The sequence below is a fragment of the Manduca sexta genome, chromosome 20, assembly GCF_014839805.1.
Source record: "Manduca sexta isolate Smith_Timp_Sample1 chromosome 20, JHU_Msex_v1.0, whole genome shotgun sequence".
Taxonomy (NCBI): domain Eukaryota; kingdom Metazoa; phylum Arthropoda; class Insecta; order Lepidoptera; family Sphingidae; genus Manduca; species Manduca sexta.
Window position 1 is genome coordinate 1,944,737 of NC_051134.1, and position 23,477 is coordinate 1,968,213.

Sequence of the window (23,477 nt, forward strand, 5' to 3'; positions counted from 1 at the left end):
AGGACCACGTTTGTTGGATTTTCTAACACGATTTGCCCGGGATTGGATCTACCAAAAGGTCTGAGGTCGGGCACATCGGTCGTAAAACTAAAGCTTAGTTTTTAATCGTATCTAGAAAATACGTGAATAAGTTTGTGTGCCGACATTGGCAAAAAGTTAAGACGAAGCTCGCCTTAATCATATTTCGGGACGAAAATATAGTATGTGGTATATACACTGTAGCATGCGTATAGGTTTGCCTTCGACAGTAATTGCATCGATGTGGTGTGATTGCATTTTTAACCTACCTACTAATTTTCTTGTTTGGTATATCAGTTGCAATTAGGGTTAGCATTTATAAATGAATGAATGTCTGTCTAGGATGCCCAAATTACCCAATATTTCATAAAAATGCCTTTCCAAAGTAAAAAGTTGTAGGTAATAATTTAAATATAGTAGACATTAATAAATTATGATCAGTATTTGTTAATGAAATGCTTTTATATTCAAGATAAAAAAGTATATTTTTCAGATAACATATTTTTTCAATATGCCTGCCTCAGGCCGATGCCCGATGCACGCCTGTTCCCACAGGCACCTATCAAAGGGTCATCTGGGATATTTTTCATGTGTAGTAACCTACGGTACATCATGGTGTACTCATATCATGGAACTAGATGTGCCTGTGCTTATATCATGGAACTAGTTGTGCCTCTGCCCACCCCTTCTAGGATGATTAGCTTTATTATGTGTGTATGTAACAGTTTTCAGGGAAATAAATTTTATTGAAAGTCTGAACATGTCTGAATGAAGAAATAATTATTAGAGAAGCAAGAAGAAACTTTATTGTAATTATTATATTTTTTAATTGTAATTCTTATATATCAGAGATATAAACATTACATTACAGACATTTAGCTACATATAGTACATATATGTAGATATGAGTACAATATAGTACATCATATTGTACTCATATCATGGAACTAGTTGTGCCTGCGCTCATATCATGGAACTAGTTGTGCCTCTGCCTACCCCTTCGAGGATGATTAGCTTTATTATGTGTGTATGTAACAATTTTCAGGGAAATAAATTTTATTGAAAGTCTGAACATGTCTGAATGAAGAAATAATTATTAGAGAAGCAAGAAGAAACTTTATTGTAATTATTATATTTTTTAATTGTAATTCTTATATATCAGAGATATAAACATTACATTACAGACATTTAGCTACATATAGTACATATATGTAGATATGAGTACAATATAGTACATCATATTGTACTCATATCATGGAACTAGTTGTGCCTGCGCTCATATCATGGAACTAGTTGTGCCTCTGCCTACCCCTTCGAGGATGATTAGCTTTATTATGTGTGTATGTAACAATTTTAAGGGAAATTAATTTTATTGAAAGTCTGAACATGTCTGAATGAAGAAATAATTATTAGAGAAGCAAGAAGAAACTTTATTGTAATTATTATATTTTTTAATTGTAATTCTTAATATCAGACATATAAAATTTCATTACAGACATTTTGCTACACATAGTACATATATATAGATGCCTGCAGAAGTCTATTTCTTGAATAAATGATTGATTGATTGATTGATTATATATATCACACAAGAGAACCCACGGCCTCTCACTTCACAGCCGGCTACTCGCCCACAGCTCACTGCCTGTGTTCCTCACGGGAGCTGCCAATAAAACAAATATATTTTTAAAAATTACTTATTTAACAAAAAAAAAACACATTATCAGCCACATGATATCCATTGCTGAACAAAGGCCTCCCGCAAAAATTTCCAGATTGAATGTCGGAAGCAGCCCGCATCGAGCAATGCCCTTTTTTCTTAATTAAGTCGATGGTCCTCCAAATAAATCCAATACTTACTTTTTCACTATATCCAGCAGTTCTTGTTTTTCTATTTACGTATAATGTCTAACCCCTTTATTGGGTTTTGTTATTTGAAGACTCCGTTGATAATTTATAGAAACTTCTGTGGTAAGACACGAAATAAGAATTATGAATATTGTTAACAAAGAGAATATAATCACTACGATTTAATTGTTGACGAAAATTTGACAGATACAGAAGTTTTTTTTCTAAAGTGACTAATGTCAATACTGATCATGCTGCCAAATGTCTAGTATAAATAAGTTGGAATGTATTTACTACATCAATGTTGAGAATTTAATAATTAAAAATCATTTTTCATTAAACTGCGTATTACGTTATTTGATTTTTTTTTATGTTTGATAAATTATGCTGCGTGAAACGACACATAAATATCATTTTATTAAAATTATGTAAACGAAAACAAACTTTTTATAATCTATAGCAAATTAACTGCTCCTCAGCTGAGTTTTCCGTAAAATCTTTTAATGTACGTTTGAGAATGCCATTTAAATTAAGTAGCCTGTTAAATTTAAGTAGGCCTCAGACAAGTTGGTTGGTTGAGTAGCGTTTCAGTATTCGGGCGTTAGACATTGTTCTAGAGTTGGTTTCTTATTCATGGAATATCTGTAGATATTGACATCGCGACCCTCCCAGCCAGTTTAAAACAAAGCAGTCCGGCTACAGGGAGCTGGCATATTGCCTCAGTTTCCAAGTTTTACTGCCGCTATCTCAGGGTTTATGCCTTATAAAATCTCCTGCCTCGACCACGCAGAAACGCTGCCGGCTAAAAGTATAACTGGAGGATAGATATTATCGCAATTGTTAGGTAATATTGTTCAACGAGGAAATAGCTTGTTCTTTCTCAGCCTTTATTTTGTTTGTTCAAGTTATAAGCGGCTCAAAGGAAAAGTTATAAGACGCGTTTGTACTAGAATTCTTGAAATTTTAATTTCTATATTTAACTTTAATGAACACCGATGCTTATACATACATTTTGAAATAATACATAGGTATATCTAATTTGTGTCTTTCTAACCTGTCACTAAGTGAACCGATGTTATACAATTGAATATTTCTATCAAGATTCTGTATAGTAAACAAGGAAAGAAGAGTGCTTGATACAAATGGGTGCTGTTATGGCTTATGGTTGTTTATACGTAGTGGCCTGGCAAACATCCGCAGGAGATGACTTGGTCGAGTCCAAGTTTATAACCCAGCTCGGTTTACGTCGTCCGTCTCGGGCAGTCCTACGACATCGATACTAGCACCAATTTTATTTGCACGCAAATTCGAAGGCTCGTAACATGACCGGAACTGATGGGTCTCAGTAACAAACAGTACATTCGCATGGATTCGACTTATGACTTTCATTTCCTTTTATCCCGTTACGAACGATAACTTAATACTTTTGCTTTGGCTTTTTATTTTGGATTTATAAACAGGAAATTAACTGGATAGCAACGAATTTATATTTCCGATTTTTGCCAACAATATGACCTATGGTTATGTAGCTATGGGTATAGCCTTATGGTAAATGTTTACCTTTTTAAATGAAATATTCCTCAAGTGATGGTTTTTAAATAACGTAGTTATAAAGAATTGCTTTAAGTGTGATAATCATTTAAACTCTGCATAGTCTAAAGCCGTTTGCAGACGATGAGCTAAGGTCAGTTAGCTAAGCTTAGCTCGTATACCTAACATAATTTTTGATACTTTTTCGGGGGCAAAAAACGCGATATAGCTATCACCACATAGGCGGTGAGTGGAACAGTTGTGTTGGTTTGATAGGTCTTACGGCCCAATGCATCGGTATTAAAAATTTCCTCAGCTATGCGAACCAAGCTCAACTAACTTAGTTTAGGTGTTGGTCTGCAACCGGCTTTATTCCAAAAACATTTTAAACGTGACGCTTACTTGAATTAAGATTGAAATTGGTGTGTTTTGTATTTATACTCGACAGTCTTATATTAATTAAATTACTACTATATTATACATAAAATAAGCTGAACGTACTGTTTCTAGCAGATTATAGAAAATTAAAAACATACGCACATGAGTTATATGAAAATATTTGAAGAAATTTTCACTTTTATAAATGGTGCTTGTCCTACACACACAATGAAATGGTCTTGCGATTTCTCAATTAAAGTTAGATAATATGAATCAGACTAACAGGTAGCTGAACAATGATGATAGTTGTAAAAAAAAATGTATATTTTTTGCAATCTAAACAACGTGAATTAAAATATATGTAATCTCTTCATTAATCTAGCAAGTAAAAACTTGTATCTGAATATCAGATCTAGCCATTTAATTAAGCCATGCCATCCAATCTGATTTCAATCCTAAAATTGTGGCTTCGTTTAATACTAGGAATACTATAACAGTGCTCATAACCGGAGCAATATGTGAGGAGTACATTACATTGAGTACGGGATGTAAGCCCAAATGTAATAAGGCGAGGTGATAGGATTCATAGATATGTGAACAAAGACTTGTGATCACAATGCTCAGCTATTCACTGTATTGTCTCATCGGTTTAAAGCATAGAGCCATTGTAATCTTCCTTATAATATTTCTAGTTAGAGCTCAATTATCAAGACTGTTGTGTATTAAATTTTAATGTACTTTTTGTTATGTAACTATATATGGTAATGAACTACATACAAAGAATGCTTATTATTTTATTTTAAGAGTGTTTATGCGCGATTATGATAATTATGAAATGTCTGATTTCGTTAAGTCATTTTAGTAAGTTCTCAAAATAATGCTGGTTAAATGGAAATATATTTTAAACCTAAGCTTATGAACATAATATTTTAAATAACGTAGTTGAACCCTGATAACAAAATTCCATTTTCATAAACAGCTGCAGATAAAAAAGTAGCCATGAAAACCCCAATGAAAATTGATTTCACACATTAACGTGTCAGTGAGTCCACGGCGCAGTTTCGTTGCCGTCCGCGCTCTGCATTGAGAGCGTTATCTCGCAGTTTATGGCTTCTAACATCCGTTCGCGAGGCAGAAATCGACCATTACTACCTAGTTAAAGCAAATATTCACCTTGTATTTAAATTTTGGAGCCGAGAACAGGCTTCTCCTTATCTTGCAAGTATTGTACTTGATACTGTCTTGTATTGTTTTATAGATCTGTTACGGAACTCTTGAGACGTTCGTAATACCGCTTGTATAATTTTATGAAAACCTTTTTACATTCAGTCGCATTTAAATACTACGAGGATGTTGTTCTATTTTTAATTTCTAAAATTTAATTTGCTGTTCGAATGCATTAGGAATGGAGGCAGAAAGTTGAAGAGGTCTCTCGAAACCACTCAAGCTGCATGCCAAAACATCAATCATGACGATGCTTTTATAAGCTTTTATTTTAAGCATTTTGTGGTTCGAGATATGAGTAATTAATCAATTTATCATAATGTAAGACAACTTAATATAATTTAAGACACCGTTTCTGTAACAAAAGAAATAATTAACAGGGCGACGTTGTTTAGTCTAGGCTGATTTAGTTTGTGATGTTATTGTACCGAAGTGACCTCGGTTATAGTTGATAAAAAGCAGAGTCAAATTATTAGGGTTCATAGTCCATGTAGTTGCAGTAATCATTAACTTGCACGATAAGTTATGAAAATTACACAGAGTACATGGTATTGTCACGCTGCCTGTTGGCAAGCTGTGTGTTAGTAAAAGTAACTTCTGTTAATGGCAGACGGCACATAATGTTCTGAATTAAGATATAGGCTATTTTATATTTCGGTAATTTGCTCCTGTAGGAAAGGTTTTAATTTTTAATCTGAATTTTAAGTAGATGGCGCTGGAATCGTACAGATGGCGCCATGGATACTGAATAACTGTAGCGAGTAGCGACTCGCTACAGTTAATAATAATAATAATATCAGCCCTGTATTATATACTTGCCCACTGCTGAGCACGGGCCTCCTCTACTACTGAGAGGGATTAGGCCTTAGTCCACCACGCTGGCCTAGTGCGGATTGGTAGACTCCACACACCTTTTAAATTCCTATAGAGAACTTCTCAGATGTGCGCAGGTTTCCTCACGATGTTTTCCTTCACCGTTAAAGCGAACGATAAATTCACAAAGAATACACACATGATTTTTTAGAAAAGTCAGAGGTGTGTGCCCTTGGAATTTGAACCTGCGGACATTCGTCTTGGCAGTCCGTTCCACACCCAACTAGGCTATCGCCGCTTGAACTCGCTACAGTTATTTAGGAATATTTTTTACCGAGAAATGCGTTTGACGTGAGTGAAGCCTCTTGCAATACTTTGTTTTTATAAATTTAAATTCCACGATAATAATTCCAAATAACTAACATCTCATAGATAATTCTGTCCTTTATCTGAATCGCTAGGGGTGAATATTCAAATACTTTTTTTTATTTGCTTCAGTATTATTTATAGTAATAGTACTTACTTATAGGTTTATCATAACCTATAAGTAAGTACTATTATATTATACTTCTACATCTCTGTGTTGTGTTAGTTACCTACATTTTTAATAAACGGTCCCATTAACTTTTTTCGATCGTACGTATATATCGCTGTTTCGATCTACCTCTAAAATAGACCAATCAGAATAAAGATTTTTTTTACATGCTTATAAATGATTTTGAATGGTTCATTCTCGGAATCAGATTGAAGATGGACGTTAAGATCGTTAATTTATTTTGTTCGCTTGTTATTCCTTACTCAAAACGGCTGTTATTGTTATTAAGATTATAGGTATAAAAATATTTTGAGTTATAATATTGATCCACTAAAACGCGTATTATCATGCCATTCATTGTTTGACATAGATGTAAATAGGCCAACGGCATTATTAGGAATATCTTAGTCACGCTTTTGGGATTCTTTTCATAAGGTGCTTAATATTTTATGTGCGAGTCGGTTCGGAATGCGAACGGAACAATTTGCCAATAATCCTATCCCGCGGCAATAACTGATGTACCCGCCGGCCGCCCCACAATAATGGGTGTTATGGTTCATGAATGATTTCTAACTTCTAGGATCGACTTAATGCTTCAATATTGAAATTGTTGACCCGATTCATTTTATGTTTCCTTTTTTAAATCTTATAAATTTTTCTTATATTATTTATGAAAAAAAAAAAATGTGACATAGCCGCGTTCTAGACATTTATCTACAGCTTGAGTGGAATTTGGAAAGTTAGCAAAAGAACAAAAGTTAAGTGACTGCTGTTGTGGTTCCATTCCCAATATTTTTCTTAAAGGTTATCAACTCGTCTACAATAGATGTGTGGGATAAGCAGCTGAAATCACTTACCGAAAAGTCAGCCAGCCTGTTTTTCTATTTTGAATCTAATACCGAGAAGGGTTTATGTTAATTTACTGATGATATTAAAAGAATATTATTTAGACATAGATAATGATTTTCATCATAATATTGTGGAAAACAAGTACGGACGAGATTCGAGTCCACATATTAGTAATCGTCAAGCGGAAGACCTTCCCTCCGATCAATAGAAAAAAATGCATAAACGATAAGCAATTTAGATAGTTATGTTGACTCGTCAATTTCAAATCAAGCCAAGAAGCCGATTTTTCGTTTGCAATTTTGGTCCAGGTTAATAAATCAATTTGTCGAGGACAAACGCTCTCACTGACTGAAGTCCTGGGGAGGACAATATGCTCGCCCCATTGTGGCTGCAAATTCAATTTATATTCAGATCTACAGCGCAATAGAATTGAAACTTAGATTGCGACTTGATAGTGGGCTCGTAACACTTCAACGGAGCTGGTACACGATGGAGATCTTAATTATATCGTATACATTATAATCGTTTAAAAATATTAATGGGGGTGGTAATTTAGAAATGGGACGTTCTTATTAATTTTAAAGACGTTATGTACGAGTATAATCATTATAATCAATCATAAAACTATTTGGCACTATGTACTATCTTGACAGTTCTTTCTAAACATAGAAACTACTCTAGTTTGTATTTCTCGAACGTAAAGATCAAAATATGTAAATCCTCCATTACAATTCCAGCAGCAACTACTAATGTAATCCTGAGATGAAGAATAATTCGGTGGCGAGGATAATCATGTTACTGGACGGATAAACATGTCATATTATAAACGAATCATTCGTGCAATTTCTTCACCTGCTGCAGTAATCCTCGATCACATAAGTCTGATGTGTGAACTAACCCCTTTGAATTTGTCCGCGACCTTCCAATTTTTCTTGGTATTGGACAATAAGCTCTCTCTAACTCATCTAGTTCGTAAAAGCCATAGATAACATCAAGGGCCGACTCCAAAAAGGTTTATGTTCGGTATACTTTAAAAGTAATTTCGCGATGTTCATAAGTTAACTCTGAAGAAGTTGAGATGGTTCTGTTTTTTGTTGCTTCTTGTGGGAATAGTTTACGTATAATTTTAAGGTGTATTTCGAATGTACTCTTTTTGCTTTTTTAATAGATTTTTCAGTTCAATTTTTAGATTGTGGCTCCATCGTTGACAGTGATTCTTTTAATAGTAAACGCACGAAAATGTTGTGTGTTGTTTATTAGGAACACAATTACTAGTTACTTACGAATCCTTTCTAATGAGATTATCGCGACACATTACGTTGATGAGAAACGACAGTCGGGTCTGTGAAGGAAGTCGACAATACACGAGGGCGAGTTGTGTTTCTCATAGTAGTAAGTGGCCACTAAACTTTATTGTAGTGTTTACGATCTCGTGAAACTACTCTTATGCTTTTATAGCCATTTTTCAACACGAACACGAACACATCTTAGGAATATAGATTGCTTTTATGTCGATGATGTAAAAATACCAGAAACAAACATAAATATAGCACACATAATATCCTTATTGATAATTCCAAATTATACACATTTCCATTCATTAGTCAAATATATTATTATTTGCCTTGTGTAATATTCTCTCAGTGAATATGCTATGTAATTATATCAACTAGGAGTTCCAATTATGTTCGTGCTATCATTTCATACACAATATAATATAGGCGAAAGTTTATTTTGAGGAATGTGGGGTTTCTATCTATGTAATTGGGTTATAAAATTTTAATCACATCAGCGTATAATATATTCACCCTATAAATTTTATCTTTCTTCGGAGACTTCGCAAGCAAGCGTCTTTTTAATTAGATTACATGTTTGAATTTTGTAAATATAATGGTAGTTTTTCTACATCATAAATCAACGATCTCACTAATATGAAATACAGCTTTTCGTACAGTCACAGAGAAACAACGCATACTAACAATTAAAATTCCTTGCTCGTTTCCAATCTCTTTCTCCTTAATAGTCACCAATTCGTCCATTACTTTATAAGTAATATGTCTATTCATGGATAATTAACTCATCCTCAAGCAGGTCTATCTTTCGCTCATCTTAAACAAATAAACTTTAATTTAAATATGTATAACAAAGGAAATAATTGACAGAAATTACATACAGTACATATTGTGTGTGATCTATAGTTTCGTGCTTGGTCAACGAGGTAAATGACAGCATTTTATTGGTTACGCGAGGGTCAGATGTTATTCTGGGATCGTATAGCCTAATAATACTTTATCATGTGGTTTTATTTATTTAAAAATATATTTATTATTATTTCTAAAATCTTTTAACAAATGTAACCATCTTTACTCGATGTCTTTACTCAATAGCTGCACATTAGTTTAGGGTCTACATTTATGGTAAAGTAAATAAGAAGATAACGCATTTTTTATCAGGTTCAAAGACGCTTTTTTTCGTCCCTCTTGCCAGTTGCTATTTATTGCAGAAAAATTATTTGTATGAATTTTGACGAAGCAACAATCGATATTAAAAATCTTATTAAATACTTGCTCCCAATTTTTGTATTATTGCTTGTTGCCGTTTTGTGCAAACATTTTTACCACCAAACTTTTTTGTATGTGATTTGATTTCCAATAATCGTACAATAAGTTTGTACGATTATTGGAAAATATCGGTTATTACAAATATCACGGATCAAAAATATATTCGACTTGATTCGACTATACAAACACATTTTAGGAAATTCTTCTAAATTATTTTTAATTTCAAATAACCAATTTACGTACGATGGGTTTATAAAGGAATTAAAGGCTTAAATAGGTTATATAGTTACGCTCCACCTTTCGTTGGCTCTCCTCTCAATTATTTGTCGATTAATTGAGAGTTTCGGGCAGAGTAAAATTTTATGTTATTGTTATATTCCATAGCGATCAGGGGTATATTTTGTGCCGACGATAAAGAAAGCAAACGCTTGTCTGGCAAGTTATGTAATTCCTCCACGGAGGGATAGTTTGTGTAAGCAAAGTATAAAGGGATCAACGTGATATTCGATAAAGAAAAATATACTGGTTAAAGTATCAGAGATAAAGATAGAGGGCCTAGATTTTCCGCTGACGCAGTGTCGAGGCGTCCCGCGAAGCCGCCGTTTTGTATATTATCTCGTGCTACAAATCACACCGGATGTCCCGCCGAGGGGAAATGAAAATTGAGATACCGGGGAGGCATTGTTCCGTGAAAATATATCTTCTTGATATTCTCATGGCGCGGGACAGCCGACGACGCACGGATATTGCGATAATGTTACGTCATCTCGCGAGATAAAGCCGCTTTTGATATCGCCCGATAAATTCTCACTTTCTTTTTATAATATCTTTCCTAATTTACAATTTTTAATGAATTCTTTACATCTAATGATCATCTTTTATATAGTTTTATTGTCGGTTTATTCAGCGTGTATATTTCAATTAATTGCAGTAGAGCTACCTTATTTATTGCGGAAAAATCAGTTACGACCCCTGTCTGAGTCTGAGGAACTGAACCTCAGTTCTTGAGTTCCAGATAACTACCTAGTTATCACTGCGTCCTATCTCCCAGGATGGACACTCCTCAAAGATGCGGTAAGCCTTATCTTCCTGACAGGTGGTATAATGATGGCCCACAGCGGTCTCCACTTTTCCAATACGACACAGGTATGAACCAAAATAGCTGGGACTAGATAGTACCTACCTACCTGAGTCAGGTGATCTGTAAATTTACCGTGGCGCCTGTTCACGTACTGGGTGCGACGGTTCGTACTCCAGCGCTTGGGATTTGCAGTCTGCGTATCCACATCATCATTGCCAACCTGCGGAGCGAGGCTAAGTATCCTAAATCTCTGGTGAAGGAGGTCTCTCTCTAAGAAAACTTAGTGGACCTATACTAATAGCTTTTTTAATGTTTTGTAACTGTGCAGCTTTTGTCTGGTTATTATTTTTTCTAGTGCGTATGTAGTCTTTATTAGTTTATGTTATTATTCATCCAAGGCATAAAATTATGAAAGCCTAAAATTATTAATAATTTTCCACGCATCCGTATTACAGAAATATATGATATATTATAACTTTTTGTCATTTATCAATTGTTATTCAACAGCATTTCTAAACACAATTGATTATAAATTTACGAACCCTCGTGTTACAAGGGTCAGTTATTTTGATAAGTCAGTACTCATTTATTATTAAAGCCTTCTATTCTGAGTGCGCCCTATTTCTCGTGGCTGAGATCAATTGCTGATAGATGGATTTTGACCTAGTTGTTGGGTTTAAGCAAGTTGATGAAACTTGCGGCAGCAGCATTTACATTCCAACATATTCCATATATCTTGGATCATATTTATCTAAGTTTCGTTGATTAGGAATCTGAAAGACATCTTACATGTTACAAAGTTTGTGAAGATGTTCGGATTAGTGTATGTTCTTTAGAAATATATCCTTAATAGAGTTAAAAGTATATCTCTAGCTAAACGAGTACATCCTAGAAAATGCTACCTTTGTGTTGTTGAGTACTATGGAGTACGATATTAAAATGAGATCCTAAGCTCCAAGAATAATAATCGAGCCGCCCGTAACACGGCACAAGAGTTGTGAACAAGTTTATCTCAGAAGGCTGATTCCGGAATTGGTTGTTCAACTAAAGGCAGAAAAGTGTTTTATCAGATTTACGAAACGAATATAAGGCAATAATTAATCACTTTGTATAAGCAATGATAAGGACCCACCGCTTACTAAGTGCGGCCTAAGTGATGAAACTGGGCGGCCGGACGCCGTTGAGCAAAAACCCCAAGGATTACACTGTTTTACTAAACATTTACTTAACACTCGCTCTCAGTTAACGCTTAGAGATAAGTGCCGAGCTTGAACCCCTAGAAAGAAATACTTGATGCGTTACACCGTATAAGTTATTAATAGCGTCGGGTTAAGATCTTAATTAAGTATGTAACTACTTAATTCCATACGATGTAAACGGTTAATGCGAGTGTTTTATGGTGGAATTCACGCGAGATACTCTTGTTCATATTTTATCAAGCGACTTTGGGACAAATGACTAGAGTAGGGTTTGGGCGACGGGTTTATAAAGTAAAATCTGTGTATACGAGGCATTTTATAATCTTATATTAGAATAAAGGACCCGCTTTATATTTTGGGATGAAAGGACCTTATATTTTAAGTTAGACTTCTAGTAACATATTGGTGAAAAAACGCATTCAGTTCCATCTATTAGTACAGACATCGGCCTGCACAATTTCATTATATGTAAAGATGTTACAGATAGATTTACCTATTAATTTATTTTCAATGAAATATTAAAGTTTCGGTGCAACTCGGACGGGCTACATAATATATTTAAATTATATAGACCTTTAAATTTTATAACTAAAATAAACAATTATAAACAAAACTTATAATTGAAGAAGTCCTTCTCAAATAGCATTATAACGAAACTATAATTACCTATACATGTTAGTTCTGCTACATTATTTTCTGATTATATTGATCAAAATTAACGTCTTTCCGAATGGCTATTTAATCGCTCTAAACTATACCCCCGATAATGTTGTTTTGGGCACTATAAAATAACAGGTCTAATTCGAAACCAATGATGCGGAACGAACATGAGAACAAAATTTACTACGAAAATAGCCTTATCTCGTATCCACAGGGAACTACAAAGAGCGACTTCGTTTGAATTTAGAACAAATTTTAAACTAACTTCGTTCGGAAATCGCGCGGTAGCACTCGCATGGTCGCGCGCACAATCTGTAAAATGTAAAGGGCGAACATGTTCCTAATTCCGTTTTTTTTTCAACTACAGACTTAATTGGAACACGGGTCTATTTAGCGCTCACTCTGTGATTCTGTTTGTATGCAGCAAGCGACTGGCACTCGCGCGGAAAATGATCTGCGTTTGACTCGCGCAAGCGTTAATGATATTCTGCATGAATGACTCTTTTGCCAGCTGTTTTTTATCCGGGCATAACTTCGGAGTGTTTGTTTTAACTTTTATGTTGATTACAAAATTTTCTATAACGGTGAATTAATTAAGTCATTTCACTCCCAGAGTCTTGGAATAATTTATAATGTGTCGATATTTTTATGTGAGTGTTTTCGTTCGCTCATTTTCTTGCAACGTTCGTCGATACTGTTTTTGGTTTGTTATCGTAGTATTAGGGTAATAGCTAGTAGAGATTATTACATACGGCAACTATTATAATAGTAATTGACGACCATGGGATACATTTGTACACAATTATTAGATTTTTTAAAATTATTATCACCAATAATAATGGTATTATCCGATTTAAATTATATCCTCTAACAAGAAATTACATATTCTATTTCATTCGTATTTAACCAAAATGAAATACCTAATTATGATGTGTAAAATCGAGGCTCACTCGTCATGACAAAGTAAGTGCTGTCGTAGAGTTGCACGGGCACGTCCCGTATATACGGATACGATCCACGACTTCCCAGTGTTCTATATTAACACCACTCTATTATATTATATTAATGTATATGTAGAATTCCGTGTAAATAAATGAGTATATATAAATCATCAAAGAGAATAATCTATCATGACAATTTATAGTACTTCGTACTTGTGGTGCGTACTGAATATTTTTTAAAAAGGCTGTGTGTGGTAAGTGACCTCTTAATAAGTTCTATTCAATATCTGTCCAAAACTATTTTCGTGCTGGAAATAAAAATCCTTATTTTAAAGTTCTAATATTTTTGAAAATTGCAAAAAGGTTGGAAAAATATTTTTAATTATATGTTTGTATCGTAACCTACGCTCAGATGAATTTCTTCTCACACATGCAGTAAAATAAATGTGAAATGATTTGATATGTAATAAATTTAAACCAGAAATAATATCTTCTCCCATTTCTTACTTAATTATTTTTATTATCTTATTTTAACAGGTAACCATTAATTTTCAGTAAACGGATTTCTCAGTACAAATTTCTGTTCCAACCATTATTTCAATAAGTTTTTCTAACACGATGCTTCAAATTTAAGTGTGAATCTGTACTTTTCCTCAACACGCATAAGATGTACCATCGATTTTTCATTATAATTTAATTGTAAAAAGTAAACTGAAAATAAGGCTTTTTAGCGGATAACACAGTTGCTTTTGTTAGATAAGGGTTAAAGATTATATCGCCATTATTCATGTAGCTCCGGGAATCGCGTGCTCATGGCCCAATCCGGCTGGACGTAGTTAGTAGAGCCGAAAGCGGCTAATTTGCTGAGCGGTGTGAAATGGACCGAGTCATTCCCGCACAAAGCGCCACTAATGCGCGCCCGTCCGTTGCACCGGCCCGCAATTATATTTGCATACGACCACCTCTAGTCCACTCGTACAATGATACTGACGTACGAGGACGATGGCGAAGTCAATGGGATCAGTTTGAATCTTACGCTGAACGAATGGAACAGCTACAGTTTAGTGGCGAAATGTCCATAAAGTCAATTCCTGCCAGCTTCCCTTTCGTAATTTATGTAAAATCTTATTACCATTATAATTATTACTAGACCGCTTTTATGGACATTATTAGTATTTATATGTTGTGTCGGATTCCCATTCAGAAAATGTCACTCTTTGCTACACTTCAATTCTTCAAGGATTTCCATTACTGTGAAATTAAACTAATTTTCCGGATTCTATCGCGGTTTTTTGTTTTTTATTTTTCTCCCGACGTTTCGAAGATTTTGCAGCCTTCATGGTCACGGGGGGGACTGAGGTCTTGTTCATCCGTAAAGTCAAAGTTACCATATCTACCTATATTTTACAATTATACAACTTTTTGAAAATTTTAGCTGTTGGTGGTCCGATCTACGCAGAATGAGCTCACAGTGTTTTGAAGTCTGGCAGCCGGTCTTTTGGGTTCCGATGTAATTAAATGTAGAACTGGATCCCAGGCTTGTGCAAGCTTCCAACCATCTTCCCTATTGAAATTAGGATGTTTTTTAATTTCAATAGCCTCGCGAATCATCCTGGGCAGGAATCGGTGTTCTTTGGCGAGGATTTGTGGCTTGTCTAGTCGCAGATAATGATTGGCGCCTCTTTCAGAGTGTTCAGCGACTGCAGACTTCGTCGAGCGTCGGTGTTTCACGTCAGCTATATGTTCTTTTACGCGGGTCCTTATATTTCTTTTTGTTTGCCCGATATAAGAGAGGCCACAGTTGCAATCTATTTTGTATACTCCCGGTTCTTGTAGAGGTATATGACACTTGACAGGTGGTAAAAATTGACTAATCTTCTTAGGCGGCTTAAAATCAGCTCAGCGGCCAGGTGTTTCTCGTCACAGATTCCTTGTGCTCTCTGAAACAAAGATTTGCCCACGGTAGCTAACTGTTTTGGATGGTGATGAGATTCACCGTTCAGATATTTATCAGTATGGGTCTGTTTCCGATACACAGTATGACTTAAGGTCTGATTAGGATTACGGATGATTAAAACATCTAAGAAAGCAAGAGATTTATTGTGTTCTAACTCCATAGTAAATTGGATTTTATTGTTGATAGAGTTGAGGTGATTTAAAAATGCAGTTACTTTATCAGATGGTAAAATTGTGAAAGTATCGTCTACGTACCGTTTATAAAACCTTGGAGTGACCGGGACTGTACTCAGGGCTGTCTCCTCGAAGTCCTCCATAAATATATCGGCGACTACCGGAGATACAGGGGAGCCCATCGCTACCCCTCAACTTGTACATAGAACTGATTATTCCACAACATATAGCCAGATGTAAGGCAATGTTGGAGTAGTTCTGCATATTCTACAGGAATGTTATTCTGTGCCAACTTCTTAGATACAATTCTGATGCAATCTTGTACTGGTAAGCTCGTAAAGAGAGACTGGACATCAAAAATGACCATAGTTTCATTGTCAGCTAATTTTAGGTCTTTAATATTGCTGACAAATTGGTATGAATCCTTCACAGACGCTCTAGTGTTTCCTCTAAGTGGTGAAAGCACTTTTGCTACGTGCTGAGCCAATCTGTAGGCTGGTGTGTCGATCTGACTCACAATGGGACGTAGCGAGTATAGAATATGCAGAACTACTCCAACATTGCCTTACATCTGGCTATATGTTGTGGAATAATCAGTTCTATGTACAAGTTGAGGGGGTAGCGATGGGCTCCCCTGTATCTCCGGTAGTCGCCGATATATTTATGGAGGACTTCGAGGAGACAGCCCTGAGTACAGTCCCGGTCACTCCAAGGTTTTATAAACGGTACGTAGACGATACTTTCACAATTTTACCATCTGATAAAGTAACTGCATTTTTAAATCACTTCAACTCTATCAACAATAAAATCCAATTTACTATGGAGTTAGAACACAATAAATCTCTTGCTTTCTTAGATGTTTTAATCATCCGTAATCCTAATCAGACCTTAAGTCATACTGTGTATCGGAAACAGACCCATACTGATAAATATCTGAACGGTGAATCTCATCACCATCCAAAACAGTTAGCTACCGTGGGCAAATCTTTGTTTCAGAGAGCACAAGGAATCTGTGACGAGAAACACCTGGCCGCTGAGCTGCAACATGTCAAGCAAGTAGTGCGAGACAACAAGCTCCAAATTCCACGCCGCCGTCACAGAAACCGAGTGAAACCAGCCACAGTTGAACGTGTTCCGGTTGTATTACCATATGTAAGAGGAGTCACCGACAAGATTGGCTACATCCTGAAGCGTGCTTCCATAAAAACTTATTTTAAGCCGCCTAAGAAGATTAGTCAATTTTTACCACCTGTCAAGTGTCATATACCTCTACAAGAACCGGGAGTATACAAAATAGATTTCAACTGTGGCCTCTCTTATATCAGGCAAACAAAAAGAAATATAGGGACCCGCGTAAAAGAACATATAGCTGTCGTGAAACACCGACGCTCGACGAAGTCTGCAGTCGCTGAACACTCTGAAGGAGGCGCCAATCATTATCTGCGACTAGACAAGCCACAAATCCTCGCCAAAGAACACCGATTCCTGCCCAGGATGATTCGCGAGGCTATTGAAATTAAAAACATCCTAATTTCAATAGGGAAGATGGTTGGAAGCTTGTACAAGCCTGGGATCCAGTTCTACATTTAATTAAATCGGAACCCAAAAGACCGGCTGCCAGACTTCAAGACACTGTGAGCTCATTCTGCGTAGATCGGGCCACCAACAGCTAAAATTTTAAAAAGTTGTATAATTGTAAAATGTAGGTAGATATTGTAACTTTGACTTTACGGATGAACAACACCTCAGTCCCCCCCGTGACCATGAAGGCTGCAAAGTCTTCGAAACGTCGGGAGAAAAATAAAAAACAAAAAACCGCGATAGAATCCGGAAAATTAGTTTAATTTCAATGTCTAACATTCGCGTAAACATAAGAAATCATTTCCATTACTGGCATGGACAATGGATATTAGACACGTAAATTAATCAACATATCACAAATGCATAAATATCTTAATGAAAAGCAGTACCTACCGGCTATTATAATTATTATATATATTTAATGTCTTTAAGCAAATTAAAAAAATATTTGTATTATTTCATCACTATCTTTAGCAACTGCCAGTTATGTAGAGGCGTAATGTGTCCCGGCAACAAGTTGACAGCGTCTGAGCGATGCCAATTGGCTAATATTTCGTTAATTACTAGCGCAAAGGAATATATTTAAAGTTGACCATCCGTGAACATTCTGTCACGTCTGCCTCTAGGTACAAAAATAGATTCTTTTTATTATCTATCTTTTCTTTAAAATATATTTGTTAACGTTACATTTGACTGCACTAAGTGAAATTTGTTTTGCGAGATACTATTTTCTTTAAAATGATAATACCGCGGGATTTATTTTTAAGCAATATTTTCTTACGTATTATTATTACTTATATAACAATATGTCACTTATCCAATACATTGTACAGGTATATAAAGGAGGAAGACTAATACAAAAAGATAGCGCAATATTCGGAGTTCGTACCTTTAATGTAACTGTTTATATTATTTGAAGATACGAATATGAGTATTCAACAATTAGAATGTCTATTATGTTTCAGTGCCGAGCAAATTTCTCTCCTTGTTATGGGTAATTGTACTGGAATTGGGTAATTAGAATAACGAGGTTGATGTTAGCTGGAAATCATAAGGAGTTCTAATGACTCAAATTAGACGACGGGCCATGTAAGAATACAAATAGCCTTTATTTCTTTGCAGCTCTATAATAACACTAATAAGAATTCTAGTCTTCGACATCGGTAGCAAAGTTATCAGCTTGACGGGCCATATAAAAATAATAATAACATCAGCTTTGTATTATATAATCTCTCACTGTTGAGAGTAAATAAGCCTTTTCCACCACGCTGGGCTAGCGGATTGATAGACTTCACGTACCCTTAAAATTCTTATAGAGAATTTTTAAGTTATGAAGGTTTCCTCACGATGTTTGCCTTCACCGTTAAAGCACGCGATAATTCACAAAGAATACACACATGATTTAGAAAAGTCAGAGGTGTGTGCCCTTGGGTTTTGAACCTACGGACAGTCCGTTCCACAACTAACTAGGCTATCGCCGTTTTTTTACGGGCCATATTTTTTTTTATCCAATCGTGTATATACTTTTCCAGGAGAAATATATTTATATTTCGTAGTATATATAGGATGGGTCTGTTTATGCGACAAACTTCATTCGGATTTGTCCGGCGATGATTTTAACCAAGGAATAGAAAAGTATGTTGGTGCATGGATAGATAATTATGCTAATGAAATTGTATATGGACGGGCTGTTGCGACAACTGCTCGGTGGAATATGCATATATTTACTCGCATACATATATCTCAAAAAAATAAACAGTAAAGCACAATGGACCGATAGATGCCTATCTTTAGAATAGTACCTAATAGATTGACTTGGTAGTTATTTACAATATTGTAATGATTATCCAACCGATGTAAAATAATACATTGCTGGTACGTGCGTTGACTGCGACACTCTTGTCCCACTATATCCCTGTTAGAGACGGGACGGCATCGCTACTGCTTGTTTTGGATGCAACTAATTTAATAACGTCGATGTTTTGAAAATATTTGAATTTTATATATATAGTATAGGTGCATAGGGAATTTTATACATTTCTACGATTAACAAACATTCCAAGTGGTTTATTCACACTTTACTATAGTAATTTTGTAAAATTGTAAACAACGGAGGTCTTATTCTCTATGACAGTGTAAACTTGAAACGCGGCCGTCATACATTCTCTCCATAAAATTAGCGTGGAATTCTGTGCAACAGTTTCTATTGTCTTAAAATGACGTGTAACATATAGAATAAGGCCTAAGGCGAATGCTCTTGGTGTTTATAACATAACGCGGGTGTAATTCGTCGTAAGTCATTATTGAAAGATGTCTCGTCCGGACTCGTTACGGATGATACTAATAAATATGCTAATGTTGGCATCCCTGAAGGATTTTCTCGGATTTTCATCTTCCTTATACCGATGACGGCGGCGCAAAATAAAAATGCTGGCAACGAGCATCATGAAATATTGCTTTACCTATAAAGGTGTCCTGATTTTGCAACGTAAGTAGCTCTTAAACACCTGATAGGTACGTTATAGTAAATTTTATTGGCACGTGTAACTCGTTTTTGTTACGTTATGGTTTGTAATCCGATTTATATTAAGGTATATACAGAAAACGTAAAAGGTCAGAGTTACGAACTATAATCATTAGAATCTCAAATAGTGGTTAATACTAATCTAGGTTTATCTGGGACCAATCCAACGACATAAAGGACCAAAAGAGCTTAAAGTTATGTATGAACCAGACGGGTTTGGAAAGCTTATATTTGTATTCATACCACAACAACGCGTATTATATAATTGCTGTTACGAATCCTAAGATAATTTTATACAATAGTAATTTGCCGCTGAACGTGTTCATAAATGCACTTCTATATCAAGAGGGAATTATAGGATTATGAATTTATGACAGATTAGAAGTTTCAGTGTGGGTTTTCTATCCTCCTTTTATTATGCTATACGACAGATAAAAGAAAAAAGGATCTGCAGCTGATATTGGTGAAAGAAAATATCCGTTAGATTATATGCTTAAAATTGCTGAAGTATAAAGCAGCAGATCGGGCTCTGTGGCGTCCCGTGGGATAGGCCTATGTCCAGCAGTGGATTGCAACGAGCTGATGATGATGAAATGTTAGATATGCTGACCTTTTTGGCTGAAGTCTGATTTATAAGTATATCATATGTAAGGCGTGAGAAACAAACATTCTAATTATTTATTCCAATATCCGTTTATGAATAAAACATTTAAGTATCTGTATAATTATTTGCATTCATGAAGGAATATATTTCCTATACAAAGCTCGCCGTAAAATTAATATTTTTCTCTGGAAGAACACTCCAAACATGAAAATGGCATATTTAACGTTTAGCGGAATTTAATATGTCATAAAACGTTATTTATATGCCGTTTACGCGCTCTCGTCGACGGAGATTTCATCGGATTCAGTGCTCCGTCTTCAGCTTTTAGTTGGCTAACCGGTTAATCTCTGTTACATATTGTGTTAAATGCGCTTAAGAGATATGTCTCTATCCTAAGTAACCAGATTAATGCGTTAACCATCCATTAACTAAGTACACTAATTAATTCAAGATAAATAAATTTTAAATAACATGTACTATTTTTTACATTAATAAAACTTACAAACGTGTGGTCTCAATAAACAGCTATATTTACTTTATTATGGACATACCTCTACAAGTATAAATATTTAAAATTATAACTATCTATTATTTGCGTTGTGGCTGTTTCACGCTTCCCGCCCCTTAATTTAACAGTATTCCAAGTTTAATAGCCATATTTTGCGGAGAACATTCTAAAAATGTATCGTAAATATTTTCTCCGTGCAATCCCTTTCACTTAATATGATTAATTTTATTACACTGACTTTGATTAGGTATTGAAAGTTTTAGTTTAGAATTATATGGATTCTAAACTATTGTGTTTCGATAGATACTAAAAGTTACATTTAGAATATGTATAGGTAATTATTAATATTACGCCTCATAAAACTTTGGTTTTCAACCGCGTTTGCAGGTAATACCTATTTATTTATCCCTAGCGATGATTTAATAGTCATAACTTTCGCTAGTGGTAGGGTATATTTTATATCCGCCCGGATAGCCACCTTATACAAGGTATTAAAACCCGCCATAGTGGCCTACGTAGGTGTGTCGCGTTTCGGAATCAGCTCGTTTTTATCCGGTTCTAACAGGCCGGCATAAGTGTGTCGACTGCCGAGGGCTAATTATGTCTCCTCACTCGACATTACATTGGATCCCAAACTAATTACCACCGGGTGCAGTGGCATAACTTTGCCGTGTCCGTAAAATATTGTATATTAATAATATTTTATTATATATTAATAATATTTTACGGACGTATAATTTAAACTTTTGCACTTCGCCTAATTGTTATTTATTATAAATAAATTATACTACTTTTTGATTTACTGCATGTTTTGTTTTGCAGTTATATTTAGATTGTCTAGATCTTTATGCGTTACATTGAAGTGTCTGTTGACTTTTATTTTCTAACAGCTTTGAACATTTTCATCACTTATGAATGCTAAAGTTGTTGCAAGTGAAATGTTGTTTGACAATCTTAAGATACGTTACAACTCCGCTTCGTAAGCCATTTTTAATCGCTCCTAAGTTAACGTTGCCTAAGCGGCAAAAACATGACACGTTTGCTCGGTACGGGCCCGTTTAATTTTCCTGTTAAAACAGGCGGGCAAAATTCTACTTTTAACGCAATCTTCAGGGTTTACTTTAAACAAAAGTGTTTTGATATAAAAATAAATATTTACCCAAAAGGGTTATTTGGTCGTGCTTTTATAGGATATTCTCCGTCGGTTTGCGTTCAAGCAAAACTCCGGCTTGGTAATAAAATACAGAGTTATTTCAATGTTGCGGCTCGTTCACATTGTATTAATTCCACGATTTCATCGCTTGACAGATTGAATTATTCAGTAAATCAACGGTACTTTTGTAGTTGAAATCATTCAGACTATATCCATTTGATATCAAACGCTTTGATATTTAAATATCTAAATTATCAAAAGGATTTAATTTCATAAAATTATCTGTTATACGCAAAATATGCATATTTTAAAGTTATAACCACATTTCTGTAATAAACTTTAGTATAAACTGCTTTATTTATTTCCAAGAATTAATTGAGGTCCCTATTCATCATATCTTATAGCCTCATTAATTATAATGAAATTAAATAATTTATCACTGCCGCTATAAATTAATTTTGATAAACACTTGTTATTATACTGACTTTTCCTTGAAGATTTGTTTATGTAAGTTTCAAATTCCATAGATTATAGTATTACGAAGGCAAAAATTATTAATAGTATGAAATATAACAAATTTAGAAAGCGTTTTATCTTCTAAGACGCTTTCTAAATTAGGTCAATTATTCATTTTAGCCCCTCCGCAAAAAGAGGGATGTTATACGCCTAAGATGTATCTGTGTATTTGTTTATCTATGCATCTGTATATTAGTCTGTGGCATCATGGGTCCCAAATGATTGGACAGATTTTGATGCGTTTTTTTGTTTGAAAGGTGATGTGATGAAGATGGCTCTTAGCTATAATTTATGAAGATCTATTCAGGCGTTTGAATGCCATCATTTCACAGATTGATTTTAAATTAAATATAGTGTTACTTCGGTGTTATTTTCAAGAGATGGTTTCCTTGAGCTGATCCTGTAGTCTGCGGAATACCCAATGAGATATTGGTTACAGCAGATACAGTGTGTTTTGATTTGGTGTTAGATGGATTAGGAGCGAGGCCCTAGGTTTGAAAGGAATTTAAAAAGTGGGAAATAAATATGAAATTTAAATAAGCCACAAAACGAAAAAGAAATGGTTAAGACTTAATAAAATAAAATTTGTTAAAGGGTTTTTGTGTCAAAACTTATTTTTTTTTAAAATTCAGCCAGGTGTATATACTTTCTGATGATTAAAATTCAACCCTAAACATATTTAAACTTGGGAATACTGATCTTCTCCCTGCCGCAACAATTTCTGAGCTTCTTCGTTCAATACAAACAAGTTCTACATTTTTGCAGAATTCATTCATAATGTTGGCAATGTTATCTCCAGACCATCAAAGTTGTGGAAAAATATT